A 13211-nucleotide genomic window follows, 5' to 3' on the forward strand; every position below is an offset into this window, starting at 1 on the left:
TAACTAGGGAGCTCCCTTAGTACCAACATGTACAAAAAGGATTAAAGATACCAATTAACCAAGCGTTATCCTCACATGTGATTGAAGACAGTATTGGAGAGAAAAGATCATTTTTTGAAGAACAAGTCATAAGCTTAGACCACTTGGGCAAGTCAAGAAAGAGCTTATCCTAGAAGAGAAGTAATGGTCTTGGCTTCTAGTAGTGGATGTAGAAAGGTTAGTAAGAACGATATTTTACGATTGCATTTAAAAAAAGTTTTCAAGCTACGCTCTAGTGGTTATGCTATAGGGGATGATGAAGTTAAGCTTCTTTGTAAAAAAAAGTTTTTTTATAAAATAAACTCCTTTTACTCTCTTTGATACATATTTTAAGTTTGTCTCGAAAAAGAAGAAGATATTTTACGATTACATCAAAAAATTATCAAAGAGACTAAAAAGAGAGAGGTCCAGGTTACAAATTTTTAAAGCACATGAAATATGTAAATTAGTAAAGTTATTAATCATTTGAAAGTGGCAATTTCAAGTAAGAGTACAAGTACTCACATATTTTAGTTATGTGAGTGCATGATTTTTTAATGTGAGTTATTATTCATTGAAAAACTGGCAATTTCAAGTAAGAGTACAAGTACTCAAATATTTTAGTTATGTGAGTGCATGATTTTTTAATGTGAGTTGTTTAGTTATGTGAGTGCATGCTTTTCGTTGGTGTATGCTTTTTAGTTATGGGAGTGCATGCTTTTTTAATATGAACAAGTTTGTGTAAATATTTTGTGGAGTACAAAGCCACAGTTTTAAACTTTGACATTTTGTTTTCAAATTTTACTTATGTGTGCTTGTTTTAAGTGTACAGTTGCATCTCAAATTGTAAAATTGTGCTTACGAATTCACTTCAAATTACACTTTTGCGTGCCTTCTTTAAAGTGCGCACTTGCATCTCAAGTGTTCGTATCAAACATTTTTATTTCATGATACCTTGTGTGTATTGAAATACATTAAGCCATATTTATACACGTGTACTCGAGCACGAGACGTGTGACTCTTGCTCCACTTCACGACTTTATTCCAAAATCACTTTAACTTCGACATTTTATTTTTAAATTGCACTTTTGCGTGCCTACTTGCATCTCAAATGTTCGTATCAAACATTTTTTATTTCATGAAACCTTGAACTTAACTTTGTGTATTGAAATCCATTAAGCCATATTTAGACACGTGTAATCGAGCACGTGACGTGTGAATCGTGCTCCACTTCACGCATGGGAAAAAGATGTTTGAAAAAGCACCTCACTTTATTCCCAGGCTAGTGTGGGAAGAGGACCTTTAAGCCATCATACTCCACTTCAAGAAGAACACGATTGCGAATCGTGCAATTTCAAAAGAGCACGGGGGGTATCATACTCTACTTTCTTCCCAGTGGTGGAAGGGGGGCACCCCACCCACTTGTGGTCTCATGGTCGGAACAGTTACAACTGGATGAAAGCGACACGACGCTACAACAGGGCGCGTACATTGCTGTCATCTTCTACATATCGATTAAAATTTTCGAAAATTATATGTGTGACTACATACACCAGCGTAAGGTCGAAGGTTAAGTTAAGGTGTCCTCTCTCTACATTAAGCTAAGCTGCCCTCTTTTTACATCAAGCTAACCCTTAAAACTCACTCTTTGGTACAAGTCTGCTCCAGGTTATTTGTTTAACATGGCCTCCCACTGCATTGATATTTTTTTACTTTTATTCTCTTCTTTGATCTAGTGCATAGGGGGCTTGTATATAAGCTCTTGTGTATCATGGTTTACGCATTAGCTCTAATGCATAAGCCCTTATAATTTATAACTAGCGTTATAGCTTATAGATTAGGACTTAGGTATAAGCCCTTATGCATTCGGAATGACACACGAGCTATTATGCATTATGGCCTATGCATGAGGACTTAGGCACAAGCTCTTATGAAATAGGAGTTAAGCATGAGCTATTATGCATTATGGCTTATAAATGAGCCCTAATGCATAAGCTCTTATGTAATAGGGCTTATGCATGCACCCTTATGCTTTATGGCTTATGCATAAAAACATATGTATTAGGACTTATGCATGACACCTAATGCTCAGAGACTATGCATGAGATTAGGGATATGCATTAAGGCTTATACATGCACACTTATGCAAGGTACCTAATGCATTATGGCTTAAGCATAAGGCATTATGCATCATATTATGACATAATCCACAAGGCTTAGGTATGAGACCTAATGGTGCATTAAGGATAATGTGTGAGACCTATGCATGAGATCTAATTCATAAGATTTATGCAGTTGAAATTTAGCATTGCTAGGGAGGCTCATAGCAAGCAATAATCTTCAGGATTAAATAGTAAGAAAATCACTCATTGAACAAGGATTAACTAAAGTATAATCAAGATACTAATCACATTGTGATGGCATTTATCAAGCTCCCAAGGATTACATGATTTTATAGCTCTCAAGAAGCTTTCATCCACAAGTCACATGTACCCTTGTGCCATTCATGTGTCAGTAAATGCTCACACTACGTGTGTCTCCATGTTCTTCCCATTTGTAAACTTTATAACATTTTACCTCTTCCTTTTACAAGGGACCATACAAATTAACCTTTGAGTTAGGACCCTTAGTTTTTCTTTCTTTCCAATGTGCATGCTCTCCCCCTTGCTCTACATCTGTTGCACACTCACACATTACTATTTCAACACTCGCATTAATGTAATGAGGGTCTATCACTTAACATGCTACACTAGATCTGTACTCCTAGTCATATGCTAGTGCACATGATCCACCTCAACTAAAGTATAATCAAAACTCTAATCACATGATGATTGCATTAATCAAGATCCTAAAATGAGGCAAGGATTACATGATTTTATAGCTCTCAAGAAGCCCTTATCCTTTTCAAAGTTTTGCAGGTTTTTCCTCTTAGGTTTGGCACCACACTACATGCATTTAAACAGCCAAGCTACCATGGGTAAGAGACCATCTTTTGCATCGTCTTCTCTTGTAATGGCTATGGTTTTGTTGCACGCCTAGGTTCTTGGGAGTTTGTTATTTTAGGCTTGGGAGCATGCATACCCTCATAGCTAGGTTCTTTGGTTCTAGCATGCATAAGATAGTAGTTTCTTCTTTATTTTAGTTCTTTGTTTCTAGGTTGTCTTTATTGAAGCTCTCCATAAGCAAGCAAGCTCTCCATGGTAAGCTTTAAACATGCCATATTTTCTTATAATGCATCCCTGAGAACTATGGGAGCATTTGTTTTATTTATTTTATGCACTATTGGTTTTAGAATATATACATAGTCTTATCCATGGACTCTATTGTGTAGTCTAGATGTATAAGACTTTATATATAAGACTCTATGCATAGAGTTATGCATAAAAGTCTATTGAATATAGTCCTATGCATAGCATTATACATAGAGTTATGCACAAGACTATATGCATAGTATTATACATACTAGAGTTATGCATAAAACTCTATTCATAGACTTTATGCATAGTCTTATGCATGGCCTCTATGTACATAATAATATGCATAGTCTTATGCATGGCCTCTATGTACATAATAATATGCATAGAGGCCATGCATAGTCCGTCTTAGCTTGCCCTATGGGCTATAATGTTGGCTTTGACTTCACACTTTACACATGAGAGGATGGGGTTACAACAACGAGGGGTGAGACACCATGCCCTTTTTCTCTTTATTGCCTTAAGCAGACTTCGATTACTAGGTGTATTAGCTTATTCTTTGTTTTAGACTTAGAGGCTTTATGAACGACTCAGTTGGTGTGTTCCTAGATTTTATTGAGATCTTTTCTTTTGCTCTCACATACACATATACTTTTTTCACACACGCCCATTTGGCCATATTATATCAAAGGTGACATCCTTTTCAACTCATGGTCAAGACTTTGCATGCGCATATTGGTAGCATTTACAAAGGTGACAAGTGAATTATTTGTAAAAGAAAATGCCCACGACAAATTCAATGATGTTGTGGTAGTCTGTGTTGAGATCCCAAAATCAATACTAATAGAAAAGTAAATTTAAATGATACCCAAGTTTTAACCAATTTTGATGATGATGCGCAAGATGAAGAACATGTTGATGATTTCCTTGCAGAAGACATGTGAATGGACCCATGATACTCATGTACATTAGGATTTTTTTTCCCATGTGAACAACTTGTAATGAAGGCCCTTCACACCAAGATTTTAAATCCTTAGGGTTTCAACCTTTAAAAAGCCTTATCTTCCTGTCCTACACGACTCGACTGTTGGCACTCCTCTGTTAATTCAAGGAAAGCACACCTCACTGGGAGTCGTTAGCTGCTCCTATAGATACCTCTGTACTTGTTGCACTGGGAGCCGTGAGCTGCTCCTATAGATACCTGATGTAAAGTCGATGCCCTTCTCCTGAAACTATTGCAGGAGTTCATGACAGATACCGAGCAGCTGGACGTCGTGCACCCTCGGCAGCGTGCACTCTGTTACCAAGCTGTCGGTACTTGCAAATAAGCTCAGGCTTCTCGTCGTTTGTGTGACAGAGTGCATGGTTGTGATAGAGAGAGAGAGATGCTACTCGCTGAACTGGGATGCGCTATGGTTTGCCGTCTTTGTTGGCGGGGGCTCGTTGAAATGAAGATTCCGTCGTTCAACAAGTGTTTTTTGGACCTAGGCAACTTCCAGGCTATTGCTATTGGAGCTTTGCCCTAAAGCACTGCTACACCTTTCTGACGGAGTTGTTGTGCATGACGATAGTGCCGCTTCCGGTCTAGACTTGTAGAGCCTTCTACAGGTTGCTCTCTTTTGAATGCACAAGTGAACGCGCTGCTCCTTTCGCTCGCCACTTGCTAAGTACACTTAAAAGGGCTACTGAGCTGTGCTTTGTTGGGGACGTGGCTATTATGTCAGAACAGCACGTTTCTGCTGACATGAAGCGGTCTGGAGCTGTCAGCCTATTGCAAGGGGTGATGAGGAACATTCACCTACGTTGGCTTAGAGTTGCTCTCAGCAGCTGCTCTTGGTGGTCAAACCGGGCAAGTCGTCTTCATAATTGAGAACGGCTTACTCAAGAGAGACACTGCAAAAAAAAAATGATGCTGCTTGCTTGCTCTGTGTCATCTGCTTTGCCTTGTTGCTGTGGGTAGAAGCAAAGTCACTACTGTGACTGAATCTATTTGAGTGGCTTGTTTTCGCTTGGGGGTTACACTTACAGGGCTAAGCGAGTTGGCTCTTTCCTTCTCTTGATGTTTTGCTCTCTAACCTCAAGAGAGCTTTAATCGTGTTTTCTCTTTCTCTAATGAGAGAAAACAAAACTAAACTAATCACATTTTAATGTCATAATCACAAATCTGAAAATAGCAAATCATAATCTCTATCTTTTGCTAAGAACTAGTACTAAGGGATTCCGATACCAAGTTGAAATTTATCATTGAGAGGGAGGCTCATAGCAAGCAATAATCTTCATGATAAATTGAAAGAAAATCACTCAAACAAGGATTAACTAAAATATAAACAAGACACTAATTACATGTCAATGATTACATTAATCAAGCTCCTAAATGCCCCAAGGATTACATTATTTAATAGCTCTCAATAATACCTCATCCACAAGTTACATGCACCCTTGTGCCATCCATGTCTACGTGTACCAATACATGTTCACATTACATGTGCCTCCATGTGCTATCTTTTTGGCCTTTGACTTCCATCTTTTACAAGTGACCATACATATTTACTTTGACGTATGACCCTTAGTCTTTCTTCGTTTTTAATGTGCATGCTCTCCCCACTTATTGCACCCTCATACATTGCTATTTCAACATATACTACTACAAGAGAATGAGAATATAGACGCGCAAACTAGAGAGAGATGGAAGTGAAAGAGGGGCCATGGGCGAATTTTTGATTTGGCGGGGGTTTACGTGGCTATTTATGTGACTATATGTGCGTCTATAGGCACGTCTATAAGCACGTCTATATTGATATAGATGCGCTTACAGACGCGCCTATAGATGTGAGTATAAACGCTCTATTAACAAAAATTGAATATTCTCGCTCTGTTTAAAAAAATCGAATATTCCCGCTCGCGTTGACGCCGCAACTATTTTCGCTTCCCTCCCCTCTGCTCCCTGTGTTGTACCTCTTCCTCATGATGGCTGCACCTCACCCTTTGTCCTCTCCTCACAAAGTCTCCTCTCAAGTCTCCTCCCAAGTCTCCTCCCAAGGACGATTCCTCATTACAAGGTAATCTCTATCTCACTTGTCTCTCCCACCTCTTCATATATTCATGGTTTTTGAATGGTATGTTTAGAATTAGGGTTTTTGATTGGTATTCTACACTCTCTCTTTCTCTCTCTCTGATGCATAAGCTTCTTATATTTAAAATTTTTGAATGGTATTCTCTTTTCTCTCTCTCTCTCTCTCTCTCTCTCTCTCTCTCTCTCTTATGCATAAGCCTAAGAGGCTTATGCATAAGAGGCTTGGGGGGTTCAACTTAAAAAATATTAGTGTACCACGTGAGTTCAACAGGAGGGGTCTTTTAATTAGATACATTGAGAAAAATTAACACAATTACATTAACAGGAGGGGTTTTTTAATTCAATAAAAAAAATCATTTAGTTCATAAGTAAAGAGGAGTTGTTTTATTGGGAAAAAAAATTTAGTTAAGGGGTTTTTAAAATACCTCTTGAACTCACGTGATACCTAGGGTTTTCTAGTAGTGCACTCCCCGAGATAAGAGGCTTATACTTAAACGTCCTTATGCATAAGGCTTAAACCTCCTTGTGTATCCATGCTATTCACACTTTTAGGGTTTTGTATTACTAATTCTTTTCTAAACTTTTTGTTTTGTCTTGTAGGTCTTATAATCCTCTCTTTCAACTTCACCAAAAAGAGGTAAATGTTTTTCTCTCTTTCCTCTCTTTTCGATTTTGTATGTATGCATTAGGTTCTTAGGGCTTTTGTATGTATGCATTACTAATCCTTTCCTCACCCTTTTGTTGGTTTTGTAGGTCTTCTAATCTTCTCTTTCAACATCACCAAAAAGAGGTAAGTGCTTTCCTATTTTTCCTATCTTTTTATCCTCTCTTTCCTCTATTTTTATCTACCAAAAAGAGGGGTTTTATTTTGTAGGTCCTCTGTGCATAGAGCTTAATGTATGAATAGAGCTCTAATCATAGAACTTAATCTATAAATTAAGCTTTATTCGTAGAGCTTAATGCATAGATTAAGCTCTATGCATGCATTCATAATGCATAAAGATCTATGCATAGATTAAGCTCTATGCATAGAGCTTAATCTTTTCGATTTTGTATGTATATATTAGGTTCTTAGGGCTTTTGTATGTATGCATTGCTAATCCTTTCCTCACCCTTTTGTTGGTTTTGTAGGTCTTCTAATCTTCTCTTTCAACATCACCAAAAAGAGGTAAGTGCTTTCCTCTCTTTCCTATCTTTTTATCCTCTCTTTCCTCTATTTTTATCTACCAAAAAGAGGGGTTTTGTTTTGTAGGTCCTCTATGCATAGAGCTTAATCTATGAATAAAACTCTAATCATAGAGCTTAATCTATGAATAGAGCTCTAATCATAGAGCTTATTCTATGCATTAAGCTCTATTCAATTCGTAGAGCTTAATGCATAGATTAAGCTCTATTCATGCATTCATAATGCATTCATAATGCATAGATTAAGCTCTATTCATGCATTCATAATGCATAGAGATCTACGCATAGATTAAGCTCTATGCATAGACCTCTATGCATGCATTAAGCTCTATGCATAGAGATTTATGCATGCGTAGAGCTTAATTTATGCATGCATGCATTAAGCTCTATGCATGCATGCTTAATGCATAGTGCCGGGGTATGGTTTAGTTTAGGCTAGCGTGGCTTGCATATAGTACTTTATGCATAAGCCTCATGCATAGCTTTATGCATAGCCTTTATGCATAAGGCCTCATGCATAGCTTTATGCATAAGCTTTGGCATAGCTTACATAAGGCTTGCATAGCGGCATAGTTTGAATAAGGCTTACATATAGCGGCATAGCTTGTATAAGCTTTTGCATGTATGTATTACTAATCCTTTCCTCACCCTTTTGTTGGTCTTGTAGGTCCTTGTATCCTCTCTTTCAACATCACGAAAAAGAGGTAATTAGTGCTTTTCAATCTTTCCTCTCTTTCCTCTATTATTATTGCACCCTTGGGTGCTGGGGATTTGTTTTGTAGGTTTGCGCATAAGATTTATGTATAATATTTATGGATAATGCTTTATGCATAAGGCCTCATGCCTCCCTCATGCATAGTTTTATGCTTAAGGCCTCATGCATAGTGCTTTATGCATAAGCTTTATGCATAAGGCCTTAAAGCTTTATGCATAAGGCCTATGTATAGACCTCTATGCATGTATTAAACTCTATGCATAGAGCTTTCTGCATGCATAGAGCAGCTTAATCTATGCATGCATTAAGCTCTATGTATGCATACTTAATGCATAGTGCCGAGATATAGTTTAGGTTAGGCTAGCGTGGCTTGCATAGTGCTTTATATGCATAAGACTCATGCATAGCTTTATGCATAAGGCCTCATGCATAAGACTCATGCATAGCTTTATGCATAAGGCCTCATGCTTGCATAGCTTTATGCATAAGGCCTCATGCATGCTTTATGCAACATAAGCCTTATGCATAATGCTTTATGCATAAGGCCTCATGAATAAAGCATTATGCCTAAAGCTTTTTGCATAAGGCCTCATGCATGCTTTATGCATAAGCTTTAGCATAGCTTGCATAGCGGCATAGTTTGCATAAGGCTTGCATAGCGGCATAGATTGCATAAGCTTTTGTATGTATGTATTACTAATCCTTTCCTCACCCTTTTGTTGGTTTTGTAGGTCCTCTAATCCTCTCTTTTAACATTACGAAAAAGAGGTAAGTGCTTTTCTATCTTTCCTCTATTATTATTGCACCCTTGGGTGCTGGGGATTTTTTTTATAGGTTTGTTTTTGTACCTTAAATCACAGAGCTGCTAGTGCAAAAAATGCAGTTGTATATGCAGAAAATGCAGTTGTACATTTGCACAGGCAACTCTGGAAATTTTTTTAAATTCGAGAGCATGTCTATAGACGCATCTATAGGCGCGTCTATAAGCATGTCTATAATGATATAGATGCACCTATAGATACCTGTCGATAGACGTGCATTTAGACGCTCTTATAAATGCGCCTATAACATTTTAAACCATGTTGTCAAAACGCATCTATAAACGTGCCTACGATCACTTTTCCTTGTAGTGTACGTAGGTCTTTACTATCATGCATAGTAAAAAAAGAAAAGGAATGTTGATGGTTGAGTACTTGTAATGCATATTTACGTAAGGGAATTGTAGCCATATGTACTAGTGATGTGTGAACATAGGCTAATAATGGCATGGGGCACTTTTTTCCTCCTTAGAAGGTTTCTTCACCCTGAGCATGTGTACACACTCTTATGAGTGAGTGTGTAAGTGACCTTGTCATGTCATGTCACTTTAGATTGTATTTCACTTACTCTCATCAATCTACTTTGAGTGTTGTGCTTCTCTATATATCTGCTTTCTTGATGTATATGTGTGTGTGTATGTTGCTACCTTTGTCTCCACGCCAACAAATAGTATCGGAGTAGATTCTCATAGCTAATCTCCATCATTTACTGATGTCATCACCTCCTCGAGCTGCTTTTTTAATTGTCTCAAATTGAGCTATCCTCTTAGGTGGAGACGATATACCCTATACCCTATAGTGTCAAGTTAGTTTTTAACAAAGTTAACATGGTTTTTTTAACTTTAACTACAAGATATGGGAAGCATAGCTGCATGAAGAGGAGAGAGAGTAGAGAGAGGGACCCGAGCAAGTGCACAAGGTGTGCACAATTTTAGTACGTGGCTATAGCCATGCACTACTAACCTGCGGCTATAGCCTTGTGCATAGTTGTGTACTGGGGAAAAATCTAGACATTCCACCAGAGAGCCAATATCACAAAAGAAGAAGCACAAAATGTGATCCCAATATCACAAAAGAAGAAGTACCAAATGTATTGTAATACAATCAAATATGGACTAAATCAAGACTAGAAAATTGAGAAATTGTTTAATTAATTAGGGTGAGCATGGCATAATATCTCTTGCATCTTTCATCAAACCCATGCATACTAATTGGACTATCTAAAGATCCATATGTCCCATTGCAAGATCAACAAAAAGATATATCCCACTGCTAGTGGACTCAACATCATCATCATCATCATCATCATCATCATCATCATCATCATCATCATCATTATGCTTGGATTCTTTTCCTTCCTCATTACCTTGGATATAGGGACATCTTCATCTTGATTAGTTGGTGATATCTTGTGTTCTTCATCTTATACTTGACCCTCTGCATGTTCGTTTTTTATTGCCACTTCATCCATGAGCTCTTCAACATCCCTATATTGAAAAATAGTCTTTGAACGAGGAGCGACTTGTATGTCATACCACCATTTCTTGTCATTTATATCCATGTGAAACACAACCTTGTAAGAAGAAAAACATTGAGTGTAAATTAGACATACATAAGGATGCTATATTAAAAGCTTATGCTTATAATTTACTTGTTCACAATGGTGAGGTAGCACAAATGTATCTCTCTCTATTTGCCAATATTTTATGATGGAATCCATCGCCATAAATCTATTTGGATGGCTTTTCATAGTTGCTTGAGCACCTCCACATACCACATCCTTGAACCATTTTACACCCAATATAAAAATTTGGAATGTCCTAAATCCCAACTTTAGAATGTTTTGAATCATGCCACAATAATCAAGCATTGTTCCACTCTTACTCAAAGTTTGCCATAGCCCCGCAATCTTGGGTATTTCTCTTTATATCTATATGTTGAGTGTGGAAATGCCTTCCTTTGGACCACATGGCATTGTGTATACCTTATACTTCCACCAACACCAAATGAAATATATTAAGGATATTGAATAACCATATCATGACATTCTACTTGAATTTAAAAAAAGAAAGTAAAGACACACTTGGCTTGCATTCTCTCGTGTACTCCCACTCTTCTTCTATCACCATCTCTCCATGTTCTTCGACCTTTTCTATTTCTTCATAAATCCAATCAATGGTACAATATTCTAGAAGTCATGAAAGATCTGGAAGAAATGGCAAGCCTCTTGAACAGATCCTAAATTCTCTTCTCTCCTCATATCAGTTTCTCCTCACCTCTTCATACCTTGCCACCCACCTCTTTATAACTTCACTACTATTAAGTACACAAAATGTATTTACCTTCTTCAACATCGATGTGTCCATTCTCCTTGCTCTTCCTTTGCTATGTGGTATGTGGGACACCATGTGCTCATCATCCTCATTACTCCACAATCGTGGCATTATGGTATCCACTCGAAAGAGATACTTTGAAATGTGGACATATGCTTCTTGCACTAACCAACCCTCTACCATGCTTCCTGCTAGCCTAGCTCTTTGCCTAGCAAAATCCTTCAAGGTCTTCATGAAATGCTCAAGGAAGAATATCCAGTGAGCACGCATAACATCGCACACTGACACTTCATCTATCAAGTGTACCACAAAATGTAATTTACTAGTGAGGATAGTTCTTGAGAGGTTTTCCTCTATCATACACACCACCTCCATTGCCATTACTTGGGCTACATCAATAGTAAATCGATGGATCTCCTTGGAAATTATGTATGTAAGATGGAGTTGAGTCCATTTAATCAGCATAAAATGTCTTACAAACTAGTGCAACAATAAAATAAAGCTATGTTATAAGAATTTTGCTTTTTCATACCTCACCACCGCCCCCATTTTGTAGATGCTCTCACACACTTTTTGATCTCCACACCCACTAATACATATGGGAATAATGAACTATATAACACAAAATATTGCAATCAATGTTATGTAATTACAATGGGAGACCATCATGAAGCTTATATAAGTAAATTGAGCATACCTGAAACATCTTGTGCCAATCATGCGTTTTAGACCATACAATTTAGTTTCTCGTTTCTTCTTTGTTTCTGTGAATTCCTCGCACAGTTTTTGAGATCCACACCCGCTAATACATATGGGAAGAATGAACTATGTAACACAAAACATTGCAATCAATGTTATGTAATTATAATGGAAGACCATCATGAAGCTTATATAAGTAAATTGAGCATACCTGAAACATCTTGTTCCAATCGTGCATTTTTAGACCAAACACCATATTAGTGAATTTGGGAATTTTCCAATTCCCATTTTTGAATACTTAAAAAAGGGGACATGGATAACATGTTTGTAAGTTTCTCAAAACCCTATCATATGACCTATCGTTGGAAAGCGCTTGAAAAATGGAATCTAAAGAGCTATAAAGCGCTCATTTTGGATTAGTGGTGTTCAAGTTATGGTTAATCCAAACTTTTGACCACGTGTCCCAAACTTGTGGGAAATTCCCATATTCCCCAATATGGTGTTACCATACAATTTAGTTTATCCTTTCTTGTTTGTTTTTGTGACTGCCTCCCTTAAAGAATGCATGACACCCGTAGGGGTAAGAAAGGAGGCAGATTGATTCTTCACTCTCTTCTCCTTGTTCTTTTCAAGATCCATGGTTCTTTAGGTAAAATTACCTTCCCATTCTCTTGAATTATTGGCCAAGTGGTGGGGAGGCATTCAATCAATCTCAAGTCTTCTCGCACTGCTAAAGAATCTCTCCTGCCAATTATATGGTCCCAAATATTTGATGCTACATTTTTTATGATGTGCATCGGATCTAGAAGATGATTGATTCTTAGCTTTGTCCAATATGGGAGATGAAAGAAGATTGAGTACCTTTTCATTCCTAGTGGTGGCATATGGGACGATCCTCTCCACAATACTTCCCAATCTCCTACTCTTAGAGGATGTGGGTGGGCTCCTTTTGTAGATGGAACAAACTTCTCATGATCATTAAATGGAAGAAATTGGTGATGGTCTTCATACATGACCTTCTTGAGATGCATAGGCCATGATGTAACAAGCGACAGTCCACAAATCAGACAAGGATGAAAACACATATAGGTGGCTTGCTTTTGGTACTTGAAAGGGGGTGGCTTGCTTTTGGTACTTGAAAGGGGGTGGTTCTAAAGCGCCGAGAAGTGGTTGTGT

At 37.7% G+C, this 13211-nt stretch overlaps 1 long non-coding RNA gene across 1 annotated transcript; it reads left to right on the forward strand.

Moving 5' to 3' along the window:
- Positions 1 to 3712: 3712 nt before the first annotated feature.
- Positions 3713 to 12281, forward strand: LOC147615599 (uncharacterized). Its single transcript, XR_015262869.1, has 6 exons — positions 3713 to 6710; positions 6747 to 6921; positions 7039 to 7075; positions 7417 to 7453; positions 8138 to 8174; positions 8917 to 12281. It is a non-coding gene; the product is annotated as an uncharacterized LOC147615599 (long non-coding RNA).
- Positions 12282 to 13211: the final 930 nt, after the last annotated feature.

This window comes from Cibotium barometz, chromosome 40 (genome assembly GCF_041138505.1).
Source record: "Cibotium barometz isolate CiBa-2024 chromosome 40, ASM4113850v1, whole genome shotgun sequence".
NCBI classification, from domain to species: Eukaryota; Viridiplantae; Streptophyta; class Polypodiopsida; order Cyatheales; family Cibotiaceae; genus Cibotium; species Cibotium barometz.